Raw genomic sequence first — 20,318 nt, 5'->3', positions numbered from 1 at the left:
TCTGGCAGAGGACCCAAGTTTGGTTTCCAGCACCTATATCAGGAGGCTTACAAATAACTATATGTAACTCCAGTTTTGGGGTATTTGACAGTGCAGATTTCCGAGGGCTTTCTGACACTTGTGCTCACATGTAGATTACCCCCCCCACACACACACACTTAAAAATAAAATGAATATTTTTAAAAAAGGAAACATATATTTCTGAATCTCAGTTATTAGATACTGACTTTCTTGTGATGTCTCCCTGCACATAAAACTTACACATATGCCTTTTCTCCTGTGAATCTGTCTATTGCCAGTTTGTCTTCATATCTCAAATAATGGACCTCAGTGAAGGAGAAAGAAACATTCTTCCATACTTACACCTAGGTTGCACCCCAGACCATGACATCAGTCTAAATGGAGGTGGGAAAGAAGTAACAATAATATATTTAAAAGATTTCCAGGACATTTTATTGTGCGAAAGGAAAAAGATAGGACAGAGAATTATTACAAGGATAATTACATGACAGTTGTGGGGTCCTGCCATGTTAGGAAAGACAATTCCATTTTTAAGGAAAATAAAGTATTGTGATGTGCATTGGAAATAGGATAAAGTAAAAAGGTTTCTTGGCCATGTAAATATTAGAATAGTCAGGGAAATTGGAGAGATCAGAGACCCTACTCACCCTCAACTTGTCTATTTCTAACTGTTAAAGTGTTCATGTTAGCATTTTGGTCTACTCCATGAGCATCTGGGCTGGAGAGTAGTCAACACAGAACAAACAAATCATTAGTAATGTGTACATGTCACATTCTTAGTAACATCTGTATGCAGACTCATTTGTACAGTATGAAATACAAATGTGCCTTTAAAATACAGAATATCAAAGTACCCACTCCTATAACTATCCATTGTGTCCTCCACCATTTAGGGGCATTTAAAATTTCCAATGGCTTGGCAACAAAGTCAAAATTGTTGGAATTCTGCATTGGATATTGGAAAACAAAACAAAACAAAACACACCCTCAGGTAATTTTGCTTGAGAGCCAGTGGTCTGAAACAATGCTTCTCATATTTGGGTGCATACTAGAATTCCCCCTGGGAGTGAGAAGTCTTTTAAAAATCATATGCTATTATTCACACAAGTAACCTGAGAATATTCAAAGTGAGGCTCAGTTATGGACATTTCAGAACCTCTCCAGGAAAGTTCAACATGCAGCCTGACCTGAGAACCAGTCATCTGGCAGATGAAAAGGAAGCTAACAGAGAAAGAAAAGAGGATATAAGAAGACATCACTAAGAATTTTGTCCACTTGGTCAACTGCTCAAATGCTATTCTTATAAATGATTTTTTTTCAGTACTGGAGTAAATCTAGTGAATGCAAACAGCTTTCTCTCCAGCTTGACATTATGTTGAGGTATAATGGATCCCCAGAAGAGGTTGCATTTATTCTCTTATTTTATGTACTGAAGGTGAAGCTCACCCTCACTTAGAAAGTCCCAGATCAGCATTTCCCCTCACCTGCCTTCAGGCTCTATTTTATAAATTCCTATATTATGAGATACACTTTATCCAGGGAGAATCATGCTTTAACCTGAGCTGCATATTAAAACCACAAGAAGAGATGTCAAATTTCCACTGCTCAGGTCTTACTTCAGGTCAGTTAAAGCAGACAGAGTCTAGGGGAGAAAAGGAGGAGTGGAGTTCAAACGAGTAAGTGTGTGTGTGTGTGTGTGTGTGTGTGTGTGTGTGTGTGTGTGTGTGTGTGTGTGTGTGTGTGTGTGTGTGTGCTATTATTGTGCTGGGAATTGCGTCAGGGCCTCCTCTATGGTAAGTGTATGGCCTGCCAATGATGCCAATGAGTTCCACTACCAGCCTCAATGTGTTTTCAAACTGGAGAAAATGTATGCAGATAATTTTAGATTCTTATGAAGTACCTTTGGTGTGCATTTCTCTAATGGATGATATCCAAGATCTTGCATGCTTATTTGTTGGCCATACATCCTCTTTGGTGAGATATTTGTTTGAATCTTTTTGCCAATATTCTAATTAAATTCTTCATAGTTCTGCTGTTGAGCTTGAGGGTCCTGTAGATCTTCGTGATACTGTGTTGGTTATTATTGTCACCTTGACAGCATCTAGAATCACCATAGAAACAAGCTTCTGAGCATGTGTATGAAAGGTTTTCTACATGACATTAATGGAGGTGAATAGACCTGCCCAAGATATAGGATCTCCCATTCTCTGGGCTGAGATCTCCAATTGCATAACGTATAGGGAAAAGTTAGCTGGGCACAGCATTTATCTCTCTTTCTGAGCACAAACATTAGTCTCTGCTTCCTGCTTATAGAAAAATGTGACCAGAAATCTTCTACCCTTTCCTACTATGACGGATGGAATCCCTGACACTGTGAGCCTTAAAACAAAGCCCCAATTAAATCTTACCTTCTTTCAGCTGCTTCTTAATGGGTATTTTGGGTATATGAGACAAGTGATACAAACATGTTTCCCACACTCTAGCTTGGTTCTTCACTGTTTGTACATGGGCTTTCATGGAACACCAGTTTTCGCCTTCGCTGAAGTCCACCTTACCATTTTTTGTTCTCATGGATAATACTTTTGGTACCAAGTCTAAGAATTCAGCCTGAAATCCTGAAGCTCCTCTCAAATGTTTTCCTTTCAGTAGGTGGCTCAATCCCCACATTCGTGCACACAGCCAGCAGTACTTGGATTCAGTAGGCTATAAGACTAGAACAAGAAAAAAGAGGAAATGAATTGGGGGAGCGGGAGTAGATATGATCAAAGGTCATTCTATACATGTATGAAATTCTCAAAGCACAACAATTTTACAAACTTTATGGCTTTATATTTTACCTTTATGGTAAAAATAGTGTATATTTAGAATTAATCAGCTAGACTCCGTTTAGATAATCTCAATTTTGTTGCAATCCAAAGCATCACAAGCAGTAGGAAGTTGGACAGATGCCTTCTTGCCATCATGCCAGACCATGGTACTGACCTTGACTTTATCCACATCACAGAGTTCCCAGCCTGTTTGCTCTGGAGTCTGGCACTTGTTGATTTTGACATACACAACAGATTCAGACTCCCAGAGTACCTCCAGGGACTCTCGGGGATGCCAGGACACTTGCTTATGGTATACTGCTCAAACCTACTTCTCCTGGAGCAGCTCTCTTCCTAAGATACTTAGGTTGTGTCCAGATTAATTAATGTTGGCCAGCAGAAGATGATAGACATTTGTTTTCCTGCCTGGAGTTGGGTGTGGAGGTGGTGGACTTCTTTCAGCACTGTAATATTGGCTTTCAAAGGCATGGCTTTGTCTTTCTTTAGAATCAGAATTGTCCTTCATTTTCAGTGCACCATTTTCATAGCAAGGCACATTTTACATTTAAGCATATCTGTTTTGAGTAAATTTTTGCATAGGAATCAGGATATAGGTCTGTTGCCTTTTTCTTTCTTTGTTTCTTTCCTTTTTTCTATACATCTGTGGATGTTCACAAATTACTATGTTTATTTTATGTGCATGAGCGTTTTACTTGCAAGCATGCATGTGTACTATGTATGTGCCTGCAGCCCAAGGAGATCAAAAGAGGAATCAGATCCCCTGTAGCTGAAGTTACAGGTAGTTGTGCGCTACCATGTGGATTCTGGGAGCCAAACCTGGGTCCTCTGCAATCAAAACAGATGATTTTAGTTATCTCTGGGCCATCTTTCCAGCCCTACATCAGCAATTTTTATAAAGCTCTCCAACTCTGGTGAGATATCTCTCCAGGTAAAGGTACAAACCACCAAACATGATAACCTGAGTTCAATCCCTGTAGCTGACATGGTGAAAAGACAAAACCAACTCCTGCAAACTGTTTTCTGACCTGTGGACATGCATCATGGCACATTCTTGTATGCATGAGTATGCGCATGTACACTCACACGCAATAAAAAACAAAGAAACTAATAAAATGCATTTTATTTATAAATAAAATAAAAGTTCTCCAACACCAGATGTGTAGCCAAGGATGAAACCCTGTGGTGCTGGATGACGCTTTTCATAAGAAGGAGAACCACAGAGAGAATTTTTAAAATGATAGGCTGGAGAAATGGCTCAGCAATTAAAATCAGGCACCAATCTTGCAAAAGACCTGATATCAGTTTCTAGCATCCACAACAGGAGGCTCACAACTCCCTGTAATTCCAGGGGAATTTAGCAACCTCTTCTAGCTGCCACAGGCACCTTGCACATATCATACACATATTCACATAATTTCAAAAATAATACATCTTTTAAAAATAATGACAGAAATATATTGTTTTAGATCAACATTAATCAAGAGAAATGGAAATGAGACTGGAGGGATGGCTCAGGAGTTAAGCACACTCATACCCATACAATAAAAAATGAATACAATTTTAACAAAAGATGTCAGGCATGGTGACAAAGGCTTGTAATTCTAGCACCCAGGAGGTGGAGGCAGGAAGGTCATGAGCTTGAGGATAACTTAGGCTGCATAGCAAGATCCTGACTTTCAAAAAAATATCACAGCAGCATAGCTGAACTTAAATTTAGTAATGCAGTTTATTTAATCTAATATATTTAGATAGTATTGCTTCCATGACAAACAATCTAGAAATGATTGAGACATTTTGTATCCCTTCTTATAAAGTGTTGAAAACCCAATTCGAGGCCTTTGAAATGGGTCAGTGGGCAAAGGCACTGGTCACCAAGCCTGACAACTTGAGTTCAGTTCCTAGGAATTCGTGGTGGAAAGAGAGAGGACGCCTGTAAGTTGTCTTCTGCCCCCCCCCCCATGTATGTGCTTCTTTTCCAAATACATAAGATATAACAGAACTTAAAACCCTGTGTGTATCTGCCATTTATTTCATATCTCAATTTGCACTGCCACATTTCAAGTGCTCAATAAACCTAAACGGTTAACACCTAGTGTTTTGAAAAAATCCCAGTTTGGGCAAAGGAACTCTTTTTCTTCATCCCTATCTTTCTCCTGGTTCTCAACTAAATATTAAATTCCTGTAATATTTCTACCTGAAACCAGTGTAGGACCTACTCACTTCAAACAATTGCAGCTGCATTTAGAAAGCCTTGCTTTCTGCTTATTTCGGAATGAAACAATCTTGTTCTAGACAAATGCATTCATGGTAGAATGTGCTGCTATAAATATTTATATCAGTTTGACAGTGATGGGCCCCATAGCCTTAGAGCTATGGTGTCTTCTCCACATGCTTGGATCTTATCTTATTTTCCCTCAACTAAAGTTATTAAATTCACATGAGTTTGCACAGTGTTCTAAATTCATGAGAGCCTTGTTTATAGATGTAATGGTGCAGCAGTGAAGGTGGGACAAGGTAAATCTTCCATGTCATCACTTAAACTGTCTAAGGAACAAAATGCTGAGCAGAACTGATTTCCATGCTACAAATGAATGTATACTGATTTAAATATATGCACCCTTACCCACCCAGCACAGATCAGAATGAATTCTTTCTTTTTTATTTATTTTTTCTTTTTTAAAATATATTTTACTAATTTATTCATATTACATCTCAATTGTTAAGATTTATTTATTTATTATGTATACAGTATTCTGCCTGCATGTGCACCTCCAGAAGAGGGCACAATATCTTATTATACATGGTTGTGAGCCACCATGTGGTTGCTGGGAATTGAACTCAGGACCTTTGGGAGAATACCCACTGCTCTTAACCTCTGAGGCATCCCTCCAGCTACCCAGAATGATTTCTTAACCTCAGTGCTGCTGACATTTTTTATTTCTAATTTTTCAAAATTTCCTTGCTGTGGGAGACTGTCCTGTGCACTGTTAGGATATATAGCCTCATCTGTGATCTCCAACGTCCATGTCACATATTATCTCCAGACATTGCACCACATTGAACTGAATTTCTAATGTAGACTTAGTTTCCTCTCCTTTCTCCTTTCTTCTTTTCTCTCTCTCTCTCTTTTTTTTTTTTTTTTTTAGATATGAACTCACGTAGCTCAAGCTGACCTCAAACTCACCATATGGCCCAGGCTAACTCTTTGTCTCCACCTTCCAGAGCTGGTATTATGAATCTATGCAACCATGCTGGGTTTATGTGCTGCAGATATCAAACCTAGGTTTCCAAGCACTTAACCAACTGTGCAGCCTTCCTTCCCTCCCTCCCTCCCTCCCTCCTTCCTTCCTTCTTCCTTCCTTCCTTCAACCCCTCCTTTTCTCTCTTCTTTCCACTTTTCTACCCTCCCTCCTTCCTTCTTTCCTTCCTTCCCTCCCTCCTTCCTTCTTTCTTTCCTTTCTTCTTGGATTCTTTGCCAAATTTGAAGCTTCACATGACTAAGAGAATTCCTATAATATTATAGACTATCAAATATATTTTTGTCTTTGAAGAGAAATGATGCTTTCTAAAAATTCTTGTGATATTTGTTAGTCATTGAGAAAGTGTTATCTGGTTTTTATGTCACAGTATTATGGACACATTAACATAGAGAAATTGGATAGATTCTTATATTGAGGCAAAATATAGCTCTTACCTCAAAAGAAATGAGAGCATTTCTTCTGAAGCAGTATGAGTGACCGTTGCCTAGGAACACAGATTCAGGTGGCCCTGAGTAATATGTTCCATTGCTAATAGTTATGGAACAAAAGTCATAAATCAAAGTATTTACCAACCTTACTGACGGGTACTGCAGACAGGCATTTCATAGCAATGTGGGGAATCTCTGTTATGCATCTCAGATATTATTAGATGGCATTCTTGGCTTTTGGGTTAGTAGAAGCTTGTAAATACATTCCAAAGATTTTACCTGATCAAAAAAAGCATGTTGTACCATAATAGGATCTATTATCCTAGAATTTTGGGAGACAGAAATTGGAAAATCACAAGTTTGAGGCCAGTCTGATCTACATAGTGAAATCTAGGGCACCTTGAGCTATGCTGTGAGATCTTGTTTCAGTAACAACAGCAGCAACAACAATAACATTAATATTACTAAAGATGTCCCTTAATAATTTTGTTCTGAATCTGCAATATTCCTGTTACCCACAACCACGAAACTCTTTATGTGTGCATATGGGTATGTTTATATGTGGATATGGATTTATGTATGGTATTTGGGTACATACGGAGACTAGAGAAAAACCTCAAGAGTCGTCTATATTATTTTGAGATGGGGTCTCTCACTGACCTGGAGCTTGCCAATTAGGCCAGACTGGCAGGACAGTGGAGCTCTGGCAGGCCAATCCACCTGAATCTGTGTCCTCATCACTGCGATGACAAATGCACATAGCGGTCATGAGTGTCTGTCTTCTTAGGCAAACAATTTCCATCTTAGGCATGCAGCTGTGTCCCCCTGCAAAACAACGTCCCATTTGGGCTTGTTGACAGTTTGTACACCTCCCCCATAGAGGTGTGGGGAAGGTCAGAAGACCCTCACCTGCATGTCTTGCTGCTCCTTACCACCTGTTGTATGCAACTCTGTCTTAATTGTGCATGGCCCCTGATGAGGGACTAGAGTATATGGGCTTGGGAAAAATAGAGGAAACAGGGGGTCTCTGTCTATGTGTCCTCCAGGCCTGCTGGATAAGGCTTTTCAGATAGTACAGCCCACTGCAAGAGGAGCACACTCACCTTTCACCTATTTTCTGTAGTGAAGCCCAATAAATTCATTTGTTCACCAGAATGAACACTGGCAGAATCATGACTCAGTTTGCTATTAGGACTTTGCCGTTGGGACTTTAGGAGAAGGGGTAGACATTGTTTATTTCTTGCCCTGGGAAGGAGTTTAAGTAACGGTCACCATGTCTGATTTTTAAATGTGGATTGTGAGCATAGAACTCAGCTATTTACTTACTGAGCCATCTCACCACCCAAGAGTTCTGAGGGGTTTTTTCCCTGCTAATTTCAAGATTATTCACTTCCCCATGATTTTCTCTTCATCCTGGAAAAACAACTGGAATTCCTACTCATCTGGAAAGAGTTTGTCTGTTTCTCAATGCAGGAAGATGACACTGGAGTCAGAAATCTTCCTCTTCTTTGCCACAGCTCCACAGAGAGAGTCTATTCGGTATCATGGTTGTTCCTGAACAGTGCATTAATGAAGGAATGCAGGATTACAATTTGCATTGCAGGTGGAAACTGGGGGTTGAGGCATAGGACTAAACCAAGAAAAGGGTTTACTATACACAGAGACAATGGACAGAATAAAAAGGATCAATTAGGGATGATGTGCTTGGAGTACAGCTCAAACTCATCAAAAACATTTGGAAATTAAGAAAGAAAATTGACAGCATGAATACTTTTAGCATCTACCCCTTTTCTTCTGAAAGGGGGCACCTGTGACTCCTCTTCCTAGTGATGGCCAGTGAGACAGATCCAATTGGAGAATTAATCATCCTTGATATTTAGCTCCCCATGGAAATAGATCGATGGGTAGAGATAACAAAAGATCCCTTGGCACATATATGTGACTTTGGATTATGGGATGTGAGCAGGGAGTGTTCTTCTTTCTCCACATTCTTGACAGCATGTGCTGTCATTTGAGTTTTTGATCTTAGCCTTTCTGATGGGTGTAAGATGAAATCTCAGAGTTGTTTTCATTTACATTTCCCTGGTGGCAAAGGACGTTGATCATTTCTTTATGTTTCTTGGTCATTCGATGGTCCTCTGTTGAGAAGTCTCTGCTTAGTTCTGTAGCCCATTTTTAATTGGATTATTTGGTTTGGTGGTGTTTAATTTCTTGAGTTCTTTATATATTTTGGATATTAGCCCTTTGTCAGATATAGTGTTGGTGAAGATCTTTTCCCAGTCTGTAGGCTGTTGCTTTGTTCTGTTGACAGTGTCCTTCCCCTTACAGAAGCTTTTCAGTTTCATAAGGTCCCATCTATTAATGGTTGATCCTAGGGCCTGAGCTGTTGGTGTTCTGTTCAGGAAGTTGTCTCCTATGCCGATGAGCTCAAGCCTCTTCCCTACTTTTATCTTCTAACAGATTTAGTGTTTTTGGTTTTATGTTGAGACCTTTAATCCACTTGGACTTGAGTTTTGTGCATGGTGATAAATATGGATCTATTTGCATTTTTATACATGTAGACACCCAGTTAGACCAGCACTATTTGTTGAAGATGCTTTCTTTTTTCCATTGTATTATTTTGGCTTTTTTTGTCAAAAATCAGATGTCTGTAGGTGTATAGGTTTATTTTTTTGGCCTCTGATTTAATTTCATTGATCCACGAGTCTGTTTCAAGGCCAGCACCATGCAGTTTTTATTACTAAGGCTCTATAGTATAGTTTAAGTTCATGGATGGAGATATCTCCAGAAGATCTTTTATTGTATGGGATTGTTTTAGCTATTCTAGTTTTTGTTTGTTTTTTTTGAATGAAGTTGAGATTTGTTCTTTCAAGGTCTGTAAAGAATTGTGTTGGCATTTTGATGGACATTGCATTGAACCTGTAGATTGCTTAGATGTTCCTCAACCAAAATATAGCTAAATTAAATGTGGTAGATTTACTCAATGGAATGCTACTCAGCTATTAAAAACAAGGAAATCCTGAAATTTGCAAGCAAACGAATGGAACTAGAAAAGATCATCTTGAGTGAGGTAACCCAGACCCAGAAAGACATGCATGATGTATACTCACTTGTAAACAGATATTAACCATATAATACAGGATAGCCATACTACAATTCACAGATGTAAATAATGAGGACCCTAGGGAGGATGCTTAATTCTCATTCAGAAGGGCAAATAGAATAGAGAGCAGAAGCTGTTGAAGAGAAGGAACAGGGAGGGAGCCTACCATAGGGGTCCCCTGAAAGACTCCACCCAGGAGGGGATCAAAGCAGATGCTGGTGACTCACAGCCAAACACTGGGGCAGAGTGCAGGAAATCTTGTGGAAGAGTTGAGGCATAGATGGACCTGGAGAGGACAGGGGCTTCACAAGGAGACCAACACATCAGGGGGGTGTAGCAGAGACCGATGCACCAAAAAAGGACCATGCATGGAGAGGACCTAGGCCCTGTGCTCAGATGTAGCCTATAGATATCTCAGGCTCCATGTCAGTCCCCTATTAAGGGGAGCAGGGGCTGACTCTGCTTGCCTGGGCAGCCTCTCCAGGCCACAGAGGAAGAGGATGCACACTGTATTGATAAGACTTGATGGGCTGGAGTCAGATGTTAGGGAAGAAGAGCTCTCCCTTTCTGAGGACTAGGGGATGGGGGTGCAGAGGAAGGGAGGAAGGGACCAGGAGGAGACAAGGGAGGGAGCTACAATTGGGATGTAAAGTGAATCAATTAAAAAAATTAAAGAAGCCAGCCACATCCCAAGATTGTTGATGGAATATAAAAATCACCTAATAGTACTTTGAAGGCATATACGCCACAAAATTTGAAAATCTAAGGGAAATGGATGATTTTCTTGATCAATTTCACTTGCCAAAGTTGAGTGAAGAACAGATAAACAAGCTAAATAGTCCCATTTCCCCTACAGAAATAGGAGCAATCATCGATAGTCTCCCAACCAACAAAAGCCCAGGGCCAGATGGTTTCAGTGCAGAATTCTACCAGACTTTCAAGGGTGAGCTAATACCGATACTATTCAAGCTACTCCAAAAGATATAAATGGATGGAAAATTACCAAATTCATTCTATGAGGCCATAGTCTCATTGATACCTAAACCTCACAAAGACTCAACAAAGAAAGAGAATTTCAGACCAGTTTCTCTTATGAGCATCGATGCAAAAATACTAAATAAAATACTTGCAAAACGAATACAAGAACACATCAAAGATATCATTCATCATGACCAAGTAGGCTTCATTCCAGGCATGCAGGGATGGTTTAATATACGGAAATCCATCAATGTAATCCACCATATAAACAAACTGAAAATAAAAAACCACATGATCATCTCCTTGGATGCAGAGAAAGCATTTGATAAAATTCAACACCCATTCATGTTTAAAGTTTTAGAGAGATCGGGGATACAAGGCACTTTCCTCAACATAATAAAGGCTATATACAGCAAGCCAATAACCAAAATCAAAGTAAATGGTGAGATACTCAAGGAAATTCCTCTAAAATCGGGAACAAGGCAAGGCTGCCCACTCTCTCCATATCTCTTCAATATAGTACTCGAAGTTCTAGCCAGAGCAATAAGACAACAAAAGGAGATCAAGGGTATCCAAATGGGAAAGGAGGAAGTCAAATTATCCCTGTTTGCAGATGATATGATAGTGTACATAAGTGACCCTCAAAATTCCACCAGAGAACTCCTAAAGCTGATAAACACCTTCAGCAAATTAGCTGGATACAAAATTAACTCAAAAAAGTCTGTAGCCTTCCTATACACAAATGACAAGCTTGCAGAGGAAGAAATTAGGAAAACCACACCCTTCACATTAGTCACAAGCAATATAAAATATCTAGGAGTTACTCTAACTAAGCAAGTGAAGGACTTGTTTGAAAAAAATTTAAAAATTCTGAAGAAAGGGATTGAAGATGACCTGAGAAGATGGCATGATCTTCCTTGCTCATGGATCGGGAGAATTAACATAGTAAAAATGGCCATCCTACCAAAAGCAATCTACAGATTCAATGCAATCCCTATCAAAATACCTACACAATTTTTTAAAGACATTGAATGTTCAATTCTGAACTTCATATGGAAAAACAAAAAACCCAGAATAGCTAAAACAATCTTGTACAATAAAAGGTGCTCCGGAGGAATCTCCATACCTGATCTCAAACTGTACTATAAAGCAATAGTACTTAAAACAGCATGGTACTGGCACAGCAACAGGCTGGTTGATCAGTGGAATCGAATCGAAGACCCAGATATGAATCCACACACATATGGTCACTTGATTTTCGACAAAGAAGCCAAATCCATTCAATTGAAAAAAGATAGCATCTTCAACAAATGGTGCTGGTCTAACTGGAGGTCTATGTGTAAAAAAATGCAACTGGACCCATATTTGTCACCTTGCACAAAACTCAAATCCAAGTGGATTAAAGACATCAACATAAAACCAGAGACATTAAGTCACTTAGAAGAAAAAGTGGGGAAGAGCCTGGAACATATTGGCAAAGGAGACAACTTCCTGAGCAGAACACCAATGGCCCAGGCCTTAATGTCAACCATTAATAAATGGGACCTCATGAGGCTGAGAAGCTTCTGTAAGGCAGGAGACACTGTCAAGAGAACAAAGCGACAGCCTACAGACTGGGAAAAGATCTTCACCAACCCTACATCTGACAAAGGTCTAATATCCAAAATATATAAAGAACTCAAGAAATTAAACACCACCAAACCAAAAAACCCAATTGAGAAATGGGGCTTGGAACTAAACAGAGAATTCTCAAGAGAGGAATATCAAATGGCTGAGAAACACTTAAAGAAATGCTCAACCTCCTTAGTCATCAGGGAAATGCAAATCAAAACAACTCTGAGATTCCATCTTACACCCATCAGAATGGCTAAGATCAAAAATTCAAGTGACACCATATGCTGGTGAGGATGTGGAGACAGAGGAACACTCTTTCATTGCTGGTGGGAATGCAAACTAGTACAGTCACTTTGGAAATCTATCTGGTGCTATCTCAGAAAAATGGGAATAGGGCTTCCTCAAGACCCAGCTATTCCACTCCTTGGAATATACCCAGAAGATGCTCCAGCACACAACAAGAAAATTTGCTCAACCATGTTCATAGCAGCCTTATTCATAATAGCCAGAACATGGAAACAGCCTAAGTGTCCATCAGTAGAAGAATAGATAAAGAAACTATGGTACATATACACTATGGAATACTACTCAGCTATTAAAAACAAAGAATTCCCGAAATTTGTGGATAAATGGATTGAGCTAGAAATGATCATAATGAGTGAGTTAACCCAGAAGCAGAAAGACTCAAATGGTATATACTCACTTATATCTGCATACTAGCCCAAGGGGCATGTCCCACGAAAGCCTTCACTTACCAGGAAACTGGGACAGAGGGGAGGGCATCCTATTGGGATTCTAAATGAGAGAAGCATGGGAGAATAGCAAAGTAGAAGGATCCAGAGGGTCCTAGAAACCTATAAGTAGAACATTATGATAGGCAGATTTGGGCCCAGGGGTCCCGCTCAAACTAAGGCACCAGCCAAGGACAATACAGGCGGTAAACTTTAAACCCCTACCCAGATCTAGCCAATGGTCAGAACATTCTCCACAGTTGAGTGGAGAGTGTGATATGACTTTCTCACGTACTCTGGTGCCTCACATTTGACCATGTTCCCTGGAGGGGGAGACCTGGTGGCACTCAGAGGAAGGACAACAGGTTACCAAGAAGAGACTTGATACCCTATGAGCATATACAGGGGGAGGTAATCCCCCTCAGGAACAGTCATAGGGGAGGGGAATAAGGGGAAAAGGGGAGGGAGGGAAGAATGGGAGGATACAAGGGATGGGATAACCATTGAGATGTAACAATAATAAATTAATTAAAAAAATAAGGAAAAAAATCACCTAAAAGCATAGCTTATAATATGTCTGCCACTGATAGAGAATAAAGGTCAAGATTAAGCCTTAAAAAAAAAGAAACAGTAATTAATGGGGCTGAACATGGAGCTCAGGGGTATAGTGCCCTGAGGATGGTGTTTGGACCTTTAAGTAAACTAGAATTGATGTCATAAACTCATTTTGTTCTGGTTAGTAACTTTCTTTTCAGGGTGGCTGTAGGGAGAACAGAGAATTAAAGTCTGAGCAACAGGTATGCAAATCATGACCTCTGTAACTGAGCTATCCCCAGACCCTGTGTAATAGCAGTTTTTCTTGTTATTCTGATGAAATACCTGCCTAAAGCAATTGGAGGAGAGAAGGTTTGTTTTGGCTTGCCCTTTAAGGGAATAGAGGCCATTATGGCAGGGAACACTTGGTGATGGCAACCTGTTCCCTTCTGGGCAAATCTGGAGGTGGAGTAAGATAATTCTGGTGCATTTCCTTTTTTCATTTGTATTCAGTTCAGGACCACAGTCCATAGAATGGTGCCACAAATCCTCAAGACAGATCTTCCCCTCTTAGCTAATATGATCTGGAAACACTGTCGCAGAAACACCCAAAGTATACCTCATTATTGTCATATTTTTTTTGTTTTTTCAATATATTTTATTAATTTATTCATATTACATCTCAATTGTTATCCCATCCCTTGTATCCTCCCATTCTTCCCTCCCTCCCATTTTCCCCTTACTCCCTTCCCTATGACCGTGACTGAGGTGTGTTTGTTATATGTGTGTGTACCTGTGCATATGCACATATGTGCATTTGGAGGGCAGAGGCTGGCGTTGAATATCTTTTTCAATTTTTATCTATCTTGTTCTTTGAGACAGGGCCATTCGTTATCATGGAGCTCACTGATTGGCTAGGCTGGCTGAGCAATCAGCTCCAGGGATTTGTTTGCCTCTGCATCCTTCCAACACCAGCATGACCATCTTTTATACAAATCCAGGTCTTCAGGAGTGCATAACAAGTATCTTCCCCTTTGAGCCAGGGGTTTCTTAAGCCAGTCATGTTGACACTGAAAACCAACCATCCCATCCAACATGCGTTGGTTCGGTAGATCTTCTTAGAGCCTGTTTTACGTGTGCTTGAAAACTTATTTTTCAAGAATCTTGAACAGCAACTTTAAGACCAGCAAGAAAAGAGGTTTCATTCTATCCTGATAAAGGTGGTTGCCAGAATGTGGGGAGAGAAACGTATTTGTAATGGGAATTCCTCAACATTGCTTCCAAATTAGTGCTGATCTCTCTTCTAAATATGGACCAAGAGAAGAACCTTTGGATGACAGAGGAAGAGAATAGCAGAGGAAAATGTCATGGAACAGTGAAAGAATCACACTGGGCTTGCTTTCTGTTTGCCTGTGAAGAAACCAAGGGGTCCTGAACAGAAAGTTCTTATCAAAGCAAACAATGAAAGCATGGGAGTGTGTAGCTTTATGTTTGTGGTTCTGATGGGAAGAAACAAGTCATCAGCTGAGAAAATTCAGAGAGGGATGGTAGGGTAGAAGGAGGAAGAGAAGGGGTGGGGAGCATAGGGGAAGGGGGGAGATTTGGCTCTAAGCTAGTTTAAGTTTCTGAGCTCAGATAAATCTTCCTCAATCTCTGAATACTGACCTTTGGCAGTGGGACAGTCTCTATTTGAGGAGCTGCTCTGTTCATTGTGTGGCATTTCACAGTATTGCTGCCCTTTTCCAGTCAGACAGCATATACTGTCCCAGTTAAGAAAATAAAAAAAAGGTCTCCAGCCATTGTCAAACGCCTACCAGGGCCGAGCAGCTCTCCCTCTAGACACCAACTGACTACCACTGCTTCTGAGGATCTGACCCAGATTAGAAGGTTTAGAAAGAACAAAGATTCTAAAATTATCAGCAGAGAAAACCAGTGTGTGTGCATATATGTGTGGTGTGTGTTTATGTATGTTCATGTATTTGAGAACAGGTAGAATGTTCTGCTTGTTGTATGGATGTCAGAGGACAAGCTTGGGTGTCAGTCCTTGCCTTTCACCTTCTTTGAGATACAGTCTCTTTGTTGTTGGCTGCTCGCTGGGTGAGGCCTCCGGGGAGTCTCTTTGCCCTGAACCCCATCTCTTCCTAGGAGCACTGGGGTTACTGACACTCATGTTTCTGTACCCAGATAACTGTGGATTCCTGGGATTCAAACTCAGTTGCTCCACCCACTGCACCATCTCCTCAGCCCCCAAAATCAAATTGTTAAGGTTTTCTAGTGTATTATGAACCTAAGTATCTATAAAACATAATGCAATTGTATCATTGTGTAATAAAATCACCTTATGGTAAACTTGTACCTTAAATATACATTTCTTTAAAAATAGAGCAAGACAGGGACACAGCAGCTGCTGCCCTACTTAGAATGAGCTTTGCAAACTTGTATCCAGTGAACAACGTTTGCTCGGTTGATGGTTGGTCATGCATCTTCAGTTAGAGCTTATAAATAAGTATATATTTAAGCGTGTACAGTGTAGGCAAGCCATCTTTCTGAGTAAAGTGCCAGAACTCAGAGGAAAATGACAGCACAGTGGATCAGTTTAAGACAAATAATGGGGCAGAGCCAGTTAATATATCAGCTGTGGTTATTTTGTCTGGTTAAGATCTTTGGGTGGCAGTGGCACACACCTTTAATCCCAGCACTCGGGAGGCAGAGGCAGGTGGATCTCTCTGAGTTACAAGCCAGCCTGGTCTACATAGTGAGTTCCAGTGCAGTCAGGGCTACACAGAGAAACTATGTCTTGCCCCCCACACCTCCCCAAAAGATCTTTGGATATAGCCCTGACATTTACAATGTTGATGGTGAGCTAGCACTGGATACAGAAGCCTTTTTTTTTTTCCATAATCACAACATGTTTTTGTAATACAGTGATTGGGCAGAACACAGTGGAAGCTGATTATAACTGACCCCCTCTTCTTCATGGATAAGTAGGTAGGTGAGAAACCACTCAAGTCAGAATCCTTAAACACATCCAAATAAGCAACGTCTGGTGACTATTTTTGCTCCAAACAATGTGCTTTGCAGCTTTGAAACCCTATTTGGCATGTCTCCTTTTCTTTGGAGTGGTTATCCTTCAAGTATGACAGATTCACTAAAATATTAGCTAGAGTGGGTCTTGCTTGCCTCTATTCAGCCATCTTTGTATGAATGAAATTGTTGACTTTCGTTGTTTTTTGCTTTGGATTTTGTTTTATTGATTGGTTTTTGTTTTGTTTTTCAGGGAAAATTTTTCCTTTTTTTTTTTTTTACACTTTTCCCTGATATTCCAGAAGAGAGTGAGTACTTAGAACTGTTCCTCTCATGAAAGGAAAGCCTTGCTAAGAAAGTGTATTTCTTTTTTAATTATATTTTATTAATTTATTCATATTACATCTCAATGGTTATCCCATCCCTTGTATCTTCCCATCCTCCCTCCCTCCCATTTTCCTATTATTCCCCTCCCCTATGACTGTTCCTGAGGGGGATTACCTCCCCCTGTATATTCTCATAGGGTATCAAGTCTCTTCTTGGCAACCTGCTGTCCTTCCTCTGAGTGCCACCAGGCCTCCCCATCCAGGGGACGTGGTCAAATATGAGGCACCAGAGTACGTGTGAAAGTCAGACCCCACTCTCCACTCAACTGTGGAGAATGTCCTGTCCATTGGCTAGATCTGGATAGGGGTTCAAAGTTTACCGCCTGTATTGTCCTTGGCTGGTGCCATAGTTTGAGCGGGACCCCTGGGCCCAGATCCGCCTGTCATAATGTTCTTCCTGTAGGTTTCTAGAAATGATCATAATGAGTGAGTTCACCCAGAAACAGAAAGAGTCAAATGGTATATACTCACTTATATCTGCACACTAGCCCAGGGAGCATGTCCCATGAAAGTCTTCACTTACCAGGAAAGTGGGACGGAGGGGAAGACTTCCTATGGGGACTCTAGGTGAGAGAAGCAAGGGAGAATGGGGAAATAGAAGGATCCAGAGGAAAGTGCATTTCTTTAAAGAGCTGAGTCATATCATCCTTTAGGTCCTGCACTAGAAAAGAAAACCAAATCTCCAATGATACCTATAAATTGAATTCTTTAGTGTCATAAAGGTACGCTTGTACCATGTCATAGGTTTGCCCATTCTCTACCTATGTTGTGACTTATAGGAATAACCAAACTTATATGTAAGTCCCTGTAAGGTTATAGATGGCACTAATATGGTCAAAGAGTTTTTTCTTTCTACAATAGGGGTCTTGATGATCAAACTTGGGGCATCAGGCTTGGAGGAAAGTGCCTTTGCCCACCGAGACAGCTCACTGATCCCTAATGTATTCCTTAAGGGACTGAATTAGTTACATGAGAATGTGTTTCTCTAGCTTAAGGTGGGCTGTCCTTTATATTTGAACTCTCCCATACATGCCCATGTACCTTCTATGTTCTATCATGTTATTACCTATCAAGGGCATTCATCAAATGCCCAGATTCACCTGAGTTTGGAGTTCCAGTTCCCAGACCCCATGTACAAAATCAACTTCCTTCCTTTATGAAGTACCCATGTGGGTAGCCTATTATAGCAATGAAAACACACGGGGGCAAACAGCATATTGCTACATCAGCACTACCTAGGTGCGCTTTGAAAATAGCTAATCCCAAGCCTCACTTCAGACCTGCTGAGTCATAATATGCATTTTCACTAGAGCCCCAGGGAAATCCATTGCTGTAGAAGGGGCTGGAAGCATTGCTTTAAGACATAAAAAGACTGAATTCAATACTATTTTCCCAGAATGATATTGTGGTAATGCCATTTCCTGTCACTGTGATCAAATATGCTGACATAGATCAAGGAACACAGGATTTATTTGGGCTCAAAGTTCAAAGGTGCAGTCTGTCATGGAGGAGAAGGCACAATGGAAGGACTGTAAAGTGGCTCATTATATTGTGCTAACAATCAGGAATCACAGAAAGATGAATACTGGTGCTTAGCTCACTTTCTCCTTCTTATTCAGTCTAGAACCTGAACCCATAGAATGGTACCATGCATATTTAGGGTGGACCCTCTAACCTCAATTAAACTAGTGCATAAACTCTCTCATAGAAGTATACAGATATTTGTTTCCATTGTAATTGTAAATCCAGGTTATGTTTATCAGCAACATAAATTATCAGGGATATAGGTAATTATTATAAAGTGTTTGAGCACTGAAACTTGGCTAAACCATGAATGTTTCTAGCTGCTCTCATATTTCTCCTTTGCCTTATAGAACAGGAGTCTTGGACAAACAGGGGCTTGTTCTAAGTCTTTGAGGAGGTGGAGAGGGGTCCAGCAAGTTGGATCTAGAGAGTAGGGTACATTCAAGACAGAGACTAAAACTGTAGATAGAGCAAGCAAAGCATTTTTAAAATCCTAAGCAACATCTAGATTACTGTCTAACAAAGCTAGTTACCATTGGGCTATTTTGGCTGTAACTAAGGCTGGAATTATTCATGGCCCACCAGCCACACAAGAAAAAAAGAACTCTGGTTTTGAGATCTTGGGTTTGAGGACCAAGCTTGGGTATTTATTGAAAAGGGAAAAAAAATCAAACACAGAGACACAGAATATCTATGACAGAAAAAACATCATAATAGAAAAGCATTTTTTCCCTGTTGCACTCAGTGACAATGCTTTGTAACTTTATTTTTGGTAATGGTTTAAAACAATCTTGATGTACCAAAGGAAATTAGTTAGCTAATGTTAGTCATAATTAAATTTTTTTCATAATTAATTTCAACATCTTTCATCAAATTTCAATTACAAAAAGCAGGGTTATCATAAGCTCATTTAAAAATATGAAAAGAGAAAAATGGAGAAAACCATATTTTACCATGAAAACAAATGCTGTTAATTAAGTACACCTTCAGAATGTTCCATCTTGCTTCAAAATTAAACATCTTTTGAATTATATTTTCTGTGTAATTATGGATATACTTACATATACACATATACATATATACACACTGTCTGCTTTCTTTACAGTTTTATCACAAACCATTTTAAGACTTTGTTTTTCGGGGCTATAGAGATGGATTAGTGATTAAGATCACTGTTTGCTTTTACAGAGGACCAAGAGGTTTGTGTCGCAGCACTCATGTGGTGGCTCAAATCACTTGTAACTCTAATTTCAGGAGATCCATTGTCCTCATCTGACTTCTCTGGACATTGTATTTACCCAGTACACTCACATACATGTAGAGAAATATTCATACAAGTGTAATAAAAATTTACCAATGTAAAGGTTTTCATGTATTTTTATTTATATCTCCACGTGTATGGTTGTGAGCACATGTGTATGAGTGTCCAAGGAGGCCAGAAAAGGGCATCAATACTCAGGGGCTGAAGTTACATGTGAGTGGACTGATATGGGTGCTAGACATTGAACATGGGTCCTCTGAGAGAGCAAAATGTGCTATTAATCACTAAGCAATCTCTCCAACTTGTATCATAACAATTTTTGTCATTTTATGATCTTTGCTTCATTTTGGACACAAAAGCATTCAAGTAATTTGTGGGAAACGGTTGAATTTGCAGATATGTGAATTTCACAAGTCTTATATTTCATACTTTTTCATGTAAATCCTTCATAGAACATTGTTAAGACAGTACCATCTATTCAAAGAAGTGATTAATCCAAGAGCCCTCTCTTAGTACAGCCCACCACTTATCTCATTTGGGAGCAAAATGCCTAATCTCTCCTCTGGCAGCAAAGCCCAGAAAAGTTACTGATTTAATTCAGTGGCTATTTGTAGAACCTATTTGTA

This window comes from Acomys russatus, chromosome X (genome assembly GCF_903995435.1).
Source record: "Acomys russatus chromosome X, mAcoRus1.1, whole genome shotgun sequence".
In the NCBI taxonomy this organism is placed as follows: domain Eukaryota; kingdom Metazoa; phylum Chordata; class Mammalia; order Rodentia; family Muridae; genus Acomys; species Acomys russatus.
Note: the sequence above shows the minus strand (reverse complement) of the source record.